The 13,205-nt window shown below is 38.5% G+C and overlaps 2 pseudogenes; one reads left to right on the forward strand and one right to left on the reverse strand.

The window, feature by feature from the left end:
* Positions 1–4,949: 4,949 nt before the first annotated feature.
* On the reverse strand, positions 4,950–5,935 carry LOC131782173 (D(1A) dopamine receptor-like; annotated as a pseudogene).
* Positions 5,936–9,804: 3,869 nt separating this feature from the next.
* LOC136282080 (uncharacterized) lies at positions 9,805–12,569 on the forward strand (annotated as a pseudogene).
* Positions 12,570–13,205: the final 636 nt, after the last annotated feature.

Here is a 13,205-nt window from a genome sequence, read left to right on the forward strand (position 1 = left end):
AAAAAAAGCGCACGAATCGTGGCGACACAGCGGGTATTTTAACTACACGAAAGCCAGTAGTCGTCAGGAAAACAGTCTTCATGAATTAGTCTTAAACGTACATGGAAAAAAACCATATTGAGTATATTATATGGGATTTTCCAAGATTAATTTTCTTGGTAAAGTATGATTATGTATTTTCAAGAGTCTTTAGGGGACCGCGACCCTAGATAAGGGTTATAAAAAAATAAAAATAAAAGAAATTCCGGATCGATTCCTATTTCAATCGTTTTTGCTCATTTCACGAAGCAATCATGTAAAGTGGGGGGGGGGAGTTTAAATGCGGGAAAGGGACCCAAACATGGAGTTTTTTCGTGTTTCGTAACTTCCAATGTTGGTTCTGGCCTAGATACCAGGTAATGTTTAAATGGTTGGCAACTTTCTTGCCATTCTACATTTTCTATCGCGCATCAAGTCGGAGGTTATATGAAAAACTAATTTTCCTGCTATATTCTCTCGCTTAAAGTTAAATTGGTTACATCACCCACGCATTCGTGTATATAATTATCTTTAGTGGCACAACTTCAGTTTGGGATACTAAATTTCTATGTGGAAAAATTCTACGTGGCTAGATTTGACCTTTACCTAGTTTCATCCTTTCGTCAATCGTCGAATGACCCCGGGTTGTTACAAGACCATTGGGATGGAAAAAAATATATATAGGTGCACCAATACAGTTATTGATGTTATTCAAACTGCCGCTCTCAGGTCAACGTCTGCTCAACAAAAACTAGGATCTGCCGGTTGAAGAACTTAGATGGCATACTTACAACTCCGAGTCCTATTATTGTCCGAGTAGCTTATCTGATAGCTAACCCATGGAAAACCTTCGCAACTACGGCTTAAATTGAGTTCAAAATCATGGCGACTGATTCCATTATAATAATAAAAAACCTTTACGGCCACTGTGATTGGCCTATCCATCTTTTCACTCCCACTGACGCACATGCAGGAAAAAATGAACGATCATTTGCCAAAAATTTTTTTTTGTTGATTTAAAGATTTATGTAATCCACAGGGAATTTTGCCACTAGACAGTGGAGTCTGGCTACCTGTGTTTGGTCTTGTCCCTTAGTTATAACTGGCATATCTCTTAACGAATCACATTTCCTTAAGAGCGGCAGAATAATTCGAATTTCATTCATTGAAATAAAAGAAGAATTCTCAATGTTTTCTTTGGACATAAATACATATAACCTTGCGGCGTTTACTTTCCTATTTCAACATTGCTGAAAACCATTTAAACACGAAAAGCATATTATGCACTTTTTATTTATTCATAAGCTTGAATAAAATCTTGAGAAAAAGCATGCAGTTAAGAAATCTTAGGTGCTCGCCTCACAGTGCACAGAAGTGCCCACACTTTTAAGTACAAAATCACGGTTAGCGAATAAAAAACGTCACTACTGAATGTATCGATGAATTGTCTCCAGTTTGGATGATTGTTGTCTAGGAATGACATGTTTACAACTGTTACGAATTTTAATATTTTTTTTAAACAGTAAAAGGCTGAACCAACAAGATAGGTGTGCGAGTGCACTTCATTGAAGGTTTTTTTTCCATCTTTCGATTTACGAGTGACATTTTGCACCAACTGTAGCATTCTGACCTTGTAGTGTGGTGAATAGAAGCACTCTTTTAAATGTTCACTGAACTCAGCTCTAATGACAAGAAAAGCGAAGTTCTAATGAAAAGGTGACGCTGTGTGAACGCATAGGAAATATGGTCAAACAAACTCTTGACAGCATTGCATCAACACAAGGCCTTTGTAGCAGCGTAACAATGTTTAAACGTTCTATAATTTCTCTGGAAAAAGTCGCTACTTAGTATAAAACAGATGAAAACTCATACAAGATGGAGATTTTCAAAGTAAATCTGAAGCAAACTAAATTTTGGTCATTTGTCACATGATTCAGTAACTGTGGGAAAATAAACAAGTGTCACTTTTTAAAGACATTTCCGAAAAATTCATACTGAAAATGTCAAATCGTTTTGCATCATCTCTGAGGGTGTAACACGAATTGATTGATTCGAAAGTGTTTTCAGGCGATTTTGCCTTACAGCGAGCGGACGTCAATCAAATGAACTCCTGCTAGTACGCAATTGTTCATGCGGCGCAAGCTATAATCAGTACATCATAGAAACAGCACAAAAACCAAACTAAATACGAGAACAGGAAAGGAAAGATTTCTTAAGTGTGTCTATTGTTATCCCTGAGTCTCTTGAACTCTCAATGTACAATCCTTACTTTTTTAAGCCCTGCTGACACTTTTAGCAAACCCTCCGGAACACTAATCGACCCGTACTTCCAACACGTATAGCTTAACTTTCCTAACACTATTCCGTCGAAAACGCTAGTTTTCGAAAAGGTTTTACCTGACCTGTAACGTTTTCCTCTTTAGTCTGGTCATATATAACCATCGTGCCCTCTTTTAAGCAGCTTTCCTTTTTAACTCGTGAATTGCGCGCATGCGCAAGAGCGAGTTATAGATACCATGTGGGAATGGCATTCGCTCGCTCGCTCGCTCGCTCGCTCGATGGTCGATGCCTGTAAACTTTTTAGATTTTAGGCTTTTGAGTGCATTTGATAGTTTTTAGCGAGCAGTAAACAGAAGAAATGGCGACCTTTGTTGCTAAGAATAGTGGTGGGGTGAAAAAGAAGCCAATGATAATCTTAAAAGAGTTTTTTTTTTCGTTTTAGTTTCAACAAGCGGCGCCAGCGACTGGCAGGCATGCAAGGATTCACACTGAAATAACAGAACAACCTTCGTTTTTCATAAAATTGTAATTTACAATCCTTGAACTCGAAAACAATCGGAAGATTCATTGAAAATATTACTTACTGCGAAGCGCTCGAAGTTTACAGATGTTCAGAAGCTTTTTCTGTTATGCGTGAGATTGAGGACAAAATTGATCATTACGTTTCGTCGCGTGTGTTTTTCCTGTGTGAAGCAACAAAAGATGCCGGCGACTGACGAAATTACACGTTAACACGAAATCAGATAACACCTAAACAAACAATTTTAGCTACCGATTTTCAGTGAATTTTTAAAGAACAATTTTCTTTGAAGTTTCAAGACAATTTGAAGATTCAACATACATACAACGTACTAAAATGCGAAAGTTACACACACAAATTGATAAATAGGCCTGAAATGAAATTCTATCTTGTTCTTGAGTATACGTTGCCTAGCACGTGACTTAAATCTACCCAGGCGGAGATCCAAAATGACGGTGGCAGGCTTGGCTTAGTATATCACTCAAACTCGTTCCAGTTTGTCTGATTTGATAAAGAGGGAATCGTTAATGTTTTCATTAAGACAGGATTGCCTTGATTTTCTAATATTACAACGAAAGACAGTAAATTCACTTTTCACACCATTTTACTTCCAACCTTTTCTTTTGAACCAGAAACAAACTGATAGACGTTTAAAACACATGACATCATCCACCTTGCTTGTAATAGCATGATTATTTCAATTGTAATGCCTTCTTATCCCAACGTTACTTTGTTTCTTTGCTACATTAGCGAACACTGAACTACTGCTCGTACTCTAGATATGACAATCAACCACAAAATTCCCAAAACCAGATAACATTAAACATCATGTGTCAAAATCATGTGTCAATTCACGAGTTTGCTCACAGAGCACTTTGATTCATATGATGATAAATGCAGAAAAAAGTGTGCTCTGGTGATCAGATTTGACTGAAAAACATTTCCTTGACAAAAGGAAAGAGAATAGAGTTCTCGTTTATTCCCTGTATTTGGTAATTGGTTGTTGCTTTCATTTTCCAATCAAACTGTCTAGGTATTGCACATGCTTTGCGGTGGAAGCTTTTCTAGGGATTAGAAATCAATTTTGTACTCGATGAAGGACATAAGTCGTCCCAGAAACAGAGACCAACCCCTCTAGATTCTGGATGAAGTGAGTGGAAGCAAAGAACTTTTAAGATGAAATAAAAGTGGGGAATGATTCCGAATAATAAATACGCGCTTTTCAGACACAACTTCATTTATAAAGAAACTTAAAAAAGAGAACTGAATAGAGACTCTCACAAACCACTTGAGACTGACACTTGGCAATATTTTCTCTGAGTCGATCATTAAAAAAACTGACTTAATTTGAAGTTACTCATAGTGGAGTAAATGATGCCTTAATTATAAAATGTCCTTTTAAATGTTACATATTGATCTGTCCATCAAAGATCAGAACTTAACAATTCCCAATCTTTTCTTTGTTTTATAATTATAAAGATGTCAATAGTAGAGAGAAAGTTCTGGTACCGGATAATTTACCACCTGTCTTTCCATTGATTAAATCATCATCAGCACACAAGGATAAGCTGTATTCCCTGCTTTTATTCTTTTTTCTTTACGTCAGCTATGTCCGTTCACGAAATAGAAAGCTAGTACTAATTCCAGGTATTCCTATCGAGCCGTAGCCAGTTGGGTGTTTTGCAACTTTACTAATTGGGGGAAAAAATTGTCGACGTTATTTTAAGATTTCTAAACGCACCCAACAGCAATATAGCTCCTCACAATTTGAATTTAGGTTTTTTGGGGGTTAATAGTTGTAACATCTATTTTGTCACCCTGGCCGGAATAAAAAGTGTATGCTGCTTTTAAAAGCGAAAAATTAGAACAAGAAAACCCTACCAAAGTAGCAAAGAGATAGAACTGATCGAGAGTCAAGCGCTGAAAAGAGGAGAAGTTTCATAAGTTACCAAAATTTCCACCATCGTCTTCTTGACTTATGTACCCCTGATATCCGTGCAAGCTGTTTGTGCGCACCAGTTCGCATGATTATTAATGTTCTCTATTTCCAACCTGTGGAATATATTTTAAGGAAAAACGTACACAAGGCACAAACTTCACTTAACTTTGGTCGAAAAAACAGCCAAGCTTTTTAAAGCCACTTGTTCCTATTTTCTGGTCGAATTGCACGACGCCTCTCAATCTCCATTCCAAGAGCCCTTTCAGGCAATTTTACCAAAATTCTTCTCATCTCCTCGCTGCGATAGGCGTACACAAGCGGGTTCACTGCACTGTTGCTGTAATGTAGCCATTTTATGAAGTCCATAAGCCGCATGAATCCTTTTCCTCCTCCACCGACAAGACGACTCGAACGTTGAAAAATACAAAGCAGGGATACCACAAAAAAGGGAAGCCAGGAGGCTAAGAACAACACAGTCACGATGACCATCGTCGTGACTGTTCGCCTTTCTTGTTGAAGCCTTTTAGAAAGGACCGATGTCTCGGCGTTTGCTCGTTTCCAGTTTGCATTCATGTTCTTGACACCCCAGTGGATACTACTGTACATGCCAATGAGGACAATGAGAGGGACAGCGAAGCCTGCCACAAATACCAGTAAGCCACGATATTTTTGCCCATGTTGGGCTGAAATCGACTGAGTAAATGCTTGTGACTAGCACGGAGTAGATCCAAGTGGTGAAACAGCATTTTGTAGTAACGCTTGTGGGAGCTCACTCGGTGCTTAACGGGCCAACAGATAGCAAAGTATCGCTCGATACTTATGGCTATGAGGTTTGATGTGGAAGCCATCGCGCTAAACACGTCGAATGCTTGAAAAAAGGCTCCTACAGTGGCACTTGGTAGACGGCATCTTTTGAAAGAAGGACAGGACAGATGGTAGATCCACAGTGGAATTGAAACTGCCCCAACCATCAAATCTGACACAGCCAGGCTGACAAAGAACATATTTATGGCAGCTCGAATTCGAATCTTCTTGAAGGCGACAATAACAAAAGTGTTTCCAGTGATGGTCATCAAAGAGAGCACGACATAAAGAGACATGAAGATGAAAACTTCATTCATGGAACGGAATGATGTGCTGTTCGATGCCTTTTCGTCCAGATGAGTTGTGTTCTCCATCTTTAAAGCTTCCTTTGCTTGATGATTGAACTTTTTCAGCCAACAGAAATTATGATGCTCTTCGTTAACTAGTGTTATCTGGAGCTTTGTGTTGGAGAAGACTATACTTATGCTGTCTCTGTCGTCCACTAAGACAATCCCCGGGTTTATCTTGGCGCTTCATCCAATGAGAAATGGATCGTGTTATATATCGATTGATGAGGATTTACGTCAAACTCATTATTACATCAAATTGTTGTAGAAGGACTGTCGATGTTCGTATTTCTGAATCAGAAACATAATCGTAAATTGTGTACACCCTCATAAACTGATTCAGAATTCATGAGCTCTTGCCGCAAACCTTTTTGGCAGTCATTACAGCTTTGGGGTAGTATACATTGCATGTAAAATAATATATGTTTGTATGTTGACATGAGATGACTTGGCCGGAGCCACGCTTGGTGTAATGAGGCCAAATGTGGATTTCCTGAACTGAAAGAACTCAGAAGCAATATTTCTAGAGTCGCGACATCAACCTGACCGGCTTGAACACTTCATGTCCTTCGTTAGCCGGTTTCTTTGCACGAATTTTTTTTAATTGAGATCGTGAGAATTACACAGCTGTCGCGTCTATGTTTATTTATTAACCGGATGATTTAGCCTTCCTTGGTTGGAGCACGTACAGTTTCTAGCCTACATGGTCTTTCTTGAAGCGCTTACGGGTTTGATCTCTTTGGGATCAATTTTAAATAACTAACGACGATATTTAAGTCTTCCCCTCGGATGGTTCAAAAATAGACTTCTTCATCTCGTTGTAAGGGTGTACCCATGGTTGGAAACCCAACTAACAACTACGTATTGTCACTTACTAGCGGTGACTTTGTGTCCATGAAAGCAATATCAAGTTGTCATTTTGAGAGAACTGTACTTTTGTATTCAATCTCCCCACTGAACCGGATAAGACAACTTCTGGTCTTGTATTGAGATAATTGTAAGTCGCATGTCAGAAAATAAACTGATATCCTTGATTCGAAGCTCTTCAGCTGTGCTCGTAAAGCAAAACCGCCAAGGAAGTAAGAACTGATCAACTAGCTTACTATATTTTGCTAAATGGCTTATGAAAACATATTATTTCCATTTATTTTCCAACACTTAAAAAAGTTAAATGGCTAGATGCCAGTTTGTCTTTGACACTATGTTACCGCGGTTTTCTATCGAATCCTTAAATTTGCTAAAAGCAGCCTCAGCGTAAGCGACTCGGTTGCTTCCTTAAGTCACCATGACATGACAATCATATTTTCAATTAAAAAAATTAAATAGGAGAAAAATAATACGAAAAAAAGAGGATAAGAAGGCATATGTTGTCTTCTGCAGTTAATTTAAAAAAGCGGTGGGACGAATCTCAAAGTATTGATAGAAACTGGATAAGAAAACATTCAAAAGTAGATGAAGGCTTTTTGTTCCATTCGTCTTAAATCATAACGCAATGCCAGAGACTTTCATTCGAAGCTCTATATATATGAAGACGATGACGTTCATGTCGGATCCCACTAATTCCCTAGGAAGCATTTGAAGTAGATGTCTAGTACATTTTTAAGTTTCCCGGCGCGGTTACCAGATGGGTAATTAGCCAGAGACGAAATGTTGCGAGGAGTATAAGGACTGTGGCGACAGTAAAGAAGAATTTTCTTCCGGGATGGCAAGAAATTTCCCTTTGTCGAACTCATCTTGTTCCTCAGACAACTTGATGAAATACGCTGTCATTGTGATATTTTCTTGAGACAATGGACTCTTTCTTTGACGATCAGTCATTGATTAACTAGTAGTTTTGAAGAAGTTCAGGTCCGCTATGTGAAGAGCTTGATTTTAGAGATTTGTCTGTGCATTCAAGATAGTTCTATACTGTACCATTTAGTTCACGTACCATTTCTCCTTCCATCAAGAACCAAGTCACAGGTGAACGACTTGAAACAATTTAAAAGCTTAAAAGGTTGTATCTTAATTTTCGAAATTTCACAATTGAAAAGGTTGGTTTGTCATCCGTTTCTCTATGAGGCAGGTCCTACAGGTGGGTCCATATAAGGTGTCAAACGGAGATATCTTGTCAATTTTAGAAAAATAAACAATTCGTTTTGGCTAAAAGTAATTGGAACTGACAGGTTCAATTACCTAAAGTTATCCGCTCTCTTTCAACCTGAAATTTGAAATAAAGATTTCTGACTGGCTAAAGCGCGTGCATCTTATCCAACAGAATTTATTTTGAGCAAGGGAAAAACTCGTTGATCCATGAATACACAGGAATGTGTCGCTTGCACGCATTTCATCATTCCCACCCTGCTCTGTAGTCTGGGACCCTGAGGACGAACAACAGACGAGCAATACTTTGCTGTAATGGAGACAAAACAGAAGTTTCGTCACATAGCTCATCATTCTTTCAGGTGTTTAAACCCTTTCGCTTCCGAGATCTCATCAGTAATTATCTCTACTGTCTGCCATACAATACTTATGATTTTATTTCGGAGAATTTGGTATTAGATCAACTAATATCCCCTAATTAATATTTTCCTTTATTCTTAGCACTTGTGTACTTGATATTGTATCGCTATTGTAAGGAGAAATTATCTCTTGGTCACTCATGTTTATGCCCCCCGTACAAGGCACCAAGCATTGCATTGCAATTTATTGTTGGAGGCAGCCAATGTGGAGAGTTTTCGACCAGTTTTTTCACTCACCCAAATTAAAGCCCATCCTCAGCGATCTATCTCGTTTATTTTTATTTACAGGAGTCATTACTGTTCCTTTTCGTTAAAAAAAATAAGTATAAACCAAAAACAAACGGAGAGATACTTACGAAAAGCAAGGTTTTATAACACAAAAAGGTCCACTCTTACCATGCCTCGGTGAGTCTACCCGGTACCTGTGTTCGTGAGGCACAAACAAAAAAGCTCTAACCAAGTAGAGCTTGTTTTGTGACTTTGTTTAGTTCCTATACCCTGGCTTTTTTCCGCATCATTAAATCAAACGAAGGTCATAAGCGTTATCTACTAATAATATCACACAGGAGAGAAAAATTATTTGTAAGTCACCGGGGCAAATGTCTAATTGAAAGGAATTTGAAAGTAGCTGGCGGATATTTAGGTACGTATTTATTATATCATAATCATCTACATATCTGTAGTAAAACGTTGGTTTATCGTACTAATTCTATGCGCGAATAATTTTTCCTTTGTGATCTTGAGAATGTTTATCTTTAACACCGAGTTATGGGTTATGTTTCTTTGAACTAGCGTTCATTGATAAACGGTTCGTATGAAGACTTGTAGGGTAATATATTTGTGAATATTCAACTTCTCCCTTTTTGGTTCGTTAGCTTTTAGGTCCACTAGTTGTGTTTAACATTGGATTTTAACCGGCGGAATGCAAAGTTTCGAGAGACTTCTTTTGAAAAGAAGATTCTGATGGTTCCAGAAATATCTCTCCCGTTGTAATGATTCAACTTGACCCTCCTTTAAAAACGCAATTGGAGGAAGGTAGACAGAGGGACTGAATTCCTCAATTTTCTGAGTAATCACTCAAAACTCAACTTTAGGTAGTCAGTTTCCCTTCAGAGCTAGATTTACCGTGAACCACCTCACGCACATGTTTAAGTAGAGGAAAAAATTAATTGACACTACTTGGCACCATTTGGATACCTGCATGTGTATAATTCGCTGCAATATTTCATGTTTGCAGATTCCACTATGATGTTTGGTAACGGGTGTGACGGAATATCATTCGTAATAATCTGTGCATTCTTACGTAATTTCGTCCATTCTGTTCAGCACAAAGTTCTATATAATGATAACGCGCAAAAATCAAGACACTGAGAGAGCGAAAGGTGCAGATAATCCATGCGAATCCAGGTCCTTCCTCGCTCAACAGGATCCAGCAGAGACTTCTACAAAATCTCTCTTGCTGTCTTTATTGTTATCTACGTATTTTTGTGGTTATCAAAACTTTAGTGAAGAACGAGCTGGACTTGGCTGGTCACAAAACACCCATTCGGTTACGAGATATAGTAGCTATAGATAGTATATCCTCGTCGATTGTAAATGAGTCCTCAAGCAAGGAAGTTGCTGATTTCACCAAACACTGGTGTCGACAAGACGAGCGAGACGGGATTGGCAGGCCATGATTTTACCATGCAAAACAAAATGCCATGGAACTCGTCAAGAGACATTGAAAAAAATGCCACCGATCCAGATGCAAGCTTTATCTCACTGTGGGATATCAGACCCGCCGGCAATACAGCCGTTTTTAGCATCCAGTCTCAAACGAAGGAGGGTCATCCTAAACTCGAGGGTGGTGACTCTTGGAGGGTTGTTATAAGGGGACCGGGCCTCTATCTCTCCGACAGTTATTGATCACGGAAACGGAACATACGAAGTTCTGTTCCTTGCAATGGAAGCTGGAGTCTACAAGGCAAGCGTCATTTTGGATTTTACTTCATGCAAATGGATTTAAGGACCCTCCAGTAGATTGGTTTATTATTGGTGAGTCAAAGATGGGTTTCATTTCCCAGTATGCATGTATTTTGCATATTACCATTGGATTGCTCATTCGACGCAACAAACCATGCTCGATTAAATGCTTCAAGGAAAAAAAAAATTAGAAACGATAAAATGTGCTCATGTTGCATACCTGCGTGGGGGTTTGTCCGGCATTAAATATTTCACAACCACTTGAAGATCCGATCACATCTTTCTTTTTTTCTCATTTCCAAGGCAATGTACAAGGAAAATATCAGCTGCACCCAGAGGTTGAAGGAAATAAGGACTATCTTCAAGCGCCGTTATGGGGTGGGAGTCCTGTGGAATTACCAATTCCTCCTGCTAAGAATGGTAAGTTCCTCAGTTTTCTCGAAAACTTCAACTCAATGAAGCAGTTCAAGGTTGCATGTGCTAGCTCTTAATTCTACTGCCAGTCTCTCCTGACATTAGCCTGGTTGTAACAATGATATAAGATCATAATTCAGGAAAGTAGTGGACTCCTAAAAGTATTGTGTTGACTTAATTGACTGAGCTTTGACAAGAATGCAATACCCGAATTACGGACGGGTGCTTACTTTTCGTGAAGGTAATTATTTGGTGAGGTATGGTATTGATTGCACCAAACTGATGTACCATGGAAATACTTTCCAACTTGCTGACCAAGTTTCGTTAAGGAATGGTTTGCAATTCTAAGAAGTCTACCCAAGCCTCTTGAGATCTGTAGGCGATTTTCTAATGCTCTTCTGTTATTCAAAGAAGGAACTTTTATTCTCTATGTAAGCGAATATGTCCAGCATATCAAAGGAAACCATGGATAGAATAAGGAGTAAAGGTTGTCAAGTCAAATGCAACTTTCTGTGGGACGGATATGGACGATGGGTGCGCAATACATGGAAGCCACATTTCAAAGGTACTCATAAGTACGAATTAATTGTAGCGTTCCATTAGATGCTCCGTTCGTGATTTTGTCAACCAGTGGAGAGAGGAAACAATAAGCAACAAATTAGGTAACCAATAACCTTTTGTGAACCAATATTTGGTGAGGTGAAAGTTAAAGGTTGTTGGTAAAAACTTTTTTCTCCTTTTTTTTTAGACATTATTGACACGCGACCCATTGGCAGAAAAAGGGGAACTTTGTGGGTTTATGGTGATTCTGTCAACGTTTTCTTTGCCCAGTCACTGGTACAGAGAAGGATATGTAGAAACATTTTCAAACGATGCAATTTCAGTTATAATTGGATTATCCTGTCCATATGTTACAGCTGCTAAGAGACAATATGATAATTTAGATTACAACAATGAAAAAGTTTTGGAAAACTTTCGCCGCATTGTCTACGATCCTCAAATGGACGAAAACAGCGCTATTGTACTAAACTTTGGACTTCATTTTGTTGAAAGCACAAACTTTACGAGCTACAAAAACCTCATTGCTGGCTTAGTGAGAGTGTTGAAAAATGATGTGACAACGAATGGGACGTGGAGGAGTTATCGAGGAACAGTTATATGGAAAACAACCACAGCAATAAACAAAGAAAAAGCAAGCAACATTCATCTTGGACATAAGAGGTTTATTACACAACAGGCAAGTGACTGCGAGCTGTTTGCGAAACCATGGTTACGCCATGTGTATTTTCTCTTTTGCAATTCATTTTTCCTCTCTCGTGTTTTTTCGACTTTATTTCATGACTGAAATCAAATGGACGCCTCGTAGGAAATAAAATCCTATTCCAAGAAGGAGAACTAGGGAAATTCGCTTGCATTCATTAGAGTTGTTAGTTTGGGTCTCCTTTTGCCATAGTTTTGATTGCTACTAATTATTTTCATCTTCATTGCTGTCATCATCGACATTATTTTGTTACTGATTTCTATTTTTGTCCAACTGATTGATACTTATCAATTTGTATTGCCCTTATAGCGAATTTTGCTGTACAACTCTTATGCTACTACGCAGATGTGCAGAGCTGGGTTTCTCGTACTTGACGTCTTCCCCATAACAGATTTCTTATCCGCAAGGGACTGGAACTCACGGAGCCCATGGACCCGTCAAGAACGACATCGTGCACTATAGCAACCTCGCTTTTATACCTGCAGAGGAGTTACTGGAAGAATATTTTGGCGGAAAATGACCTTGGAAGCTATTAGAACGCACACAAATCAATAGCACGGAAGGGATCCAGTGATAAGGCAACTAGATACGGCATTATAAAGTGATTAACACTAAAAAAAACCTGTGCTTTTTCGCGACTTTTAGACTAAAATGACCTTATTCGGAATCAGGTGTCACGTGTTTGTGAGTGTCCTTCTCAGATATATTGCTCATCACTGAAACATAAGTTCAAAGGTGGAACTCATCAATATATTAGCGATGCAGTGTAGAAACTAAGTTCCTTTTGTGTAAAATACATAATGTATTTTGGCGCCATAATTGAGAAATAATGATTCCGGACCCCATGAAGAATCATAAATCTGACCCGAAAGTTTTTAATAAACTAAAAAATTATTACGTGAAGATTGTTTTGAGAAATAAAGGTAAGAAAGGCTGAGTCTCTGTAGGTTCCCTGGAAAATAATTAGTGAATTTCAATAGGAGGACAGAATGACAAAAAGGCAGTTCAAAGATTGGCTATGGCACCCTTATAACTTGGAAGGATCACGGAAGGCCATGTTACTGAGAAAAATTCACTCAAAGCTGTTATTACATGAATTAGGTAAACCCCTAAACGATCTCAGAGGCTACAAAGGGACAAATAATGCAAATAGAGA

This window comes from Pocillopora verrucosa, chromosome 7 (assembly GCF_036669915.1).
Source record: "Pocillopora verrucosa isolate sample1 chromosome 7, ASM3666991v2, whole genome shotgun sequence".
Taxonomy (NCBI): Eukaryota; Metazoa; Cnidaria; class Anthozoa; order Scleractinia; family Pocilloporidae; genus Pocillopora; species Pocillopora verrucosa.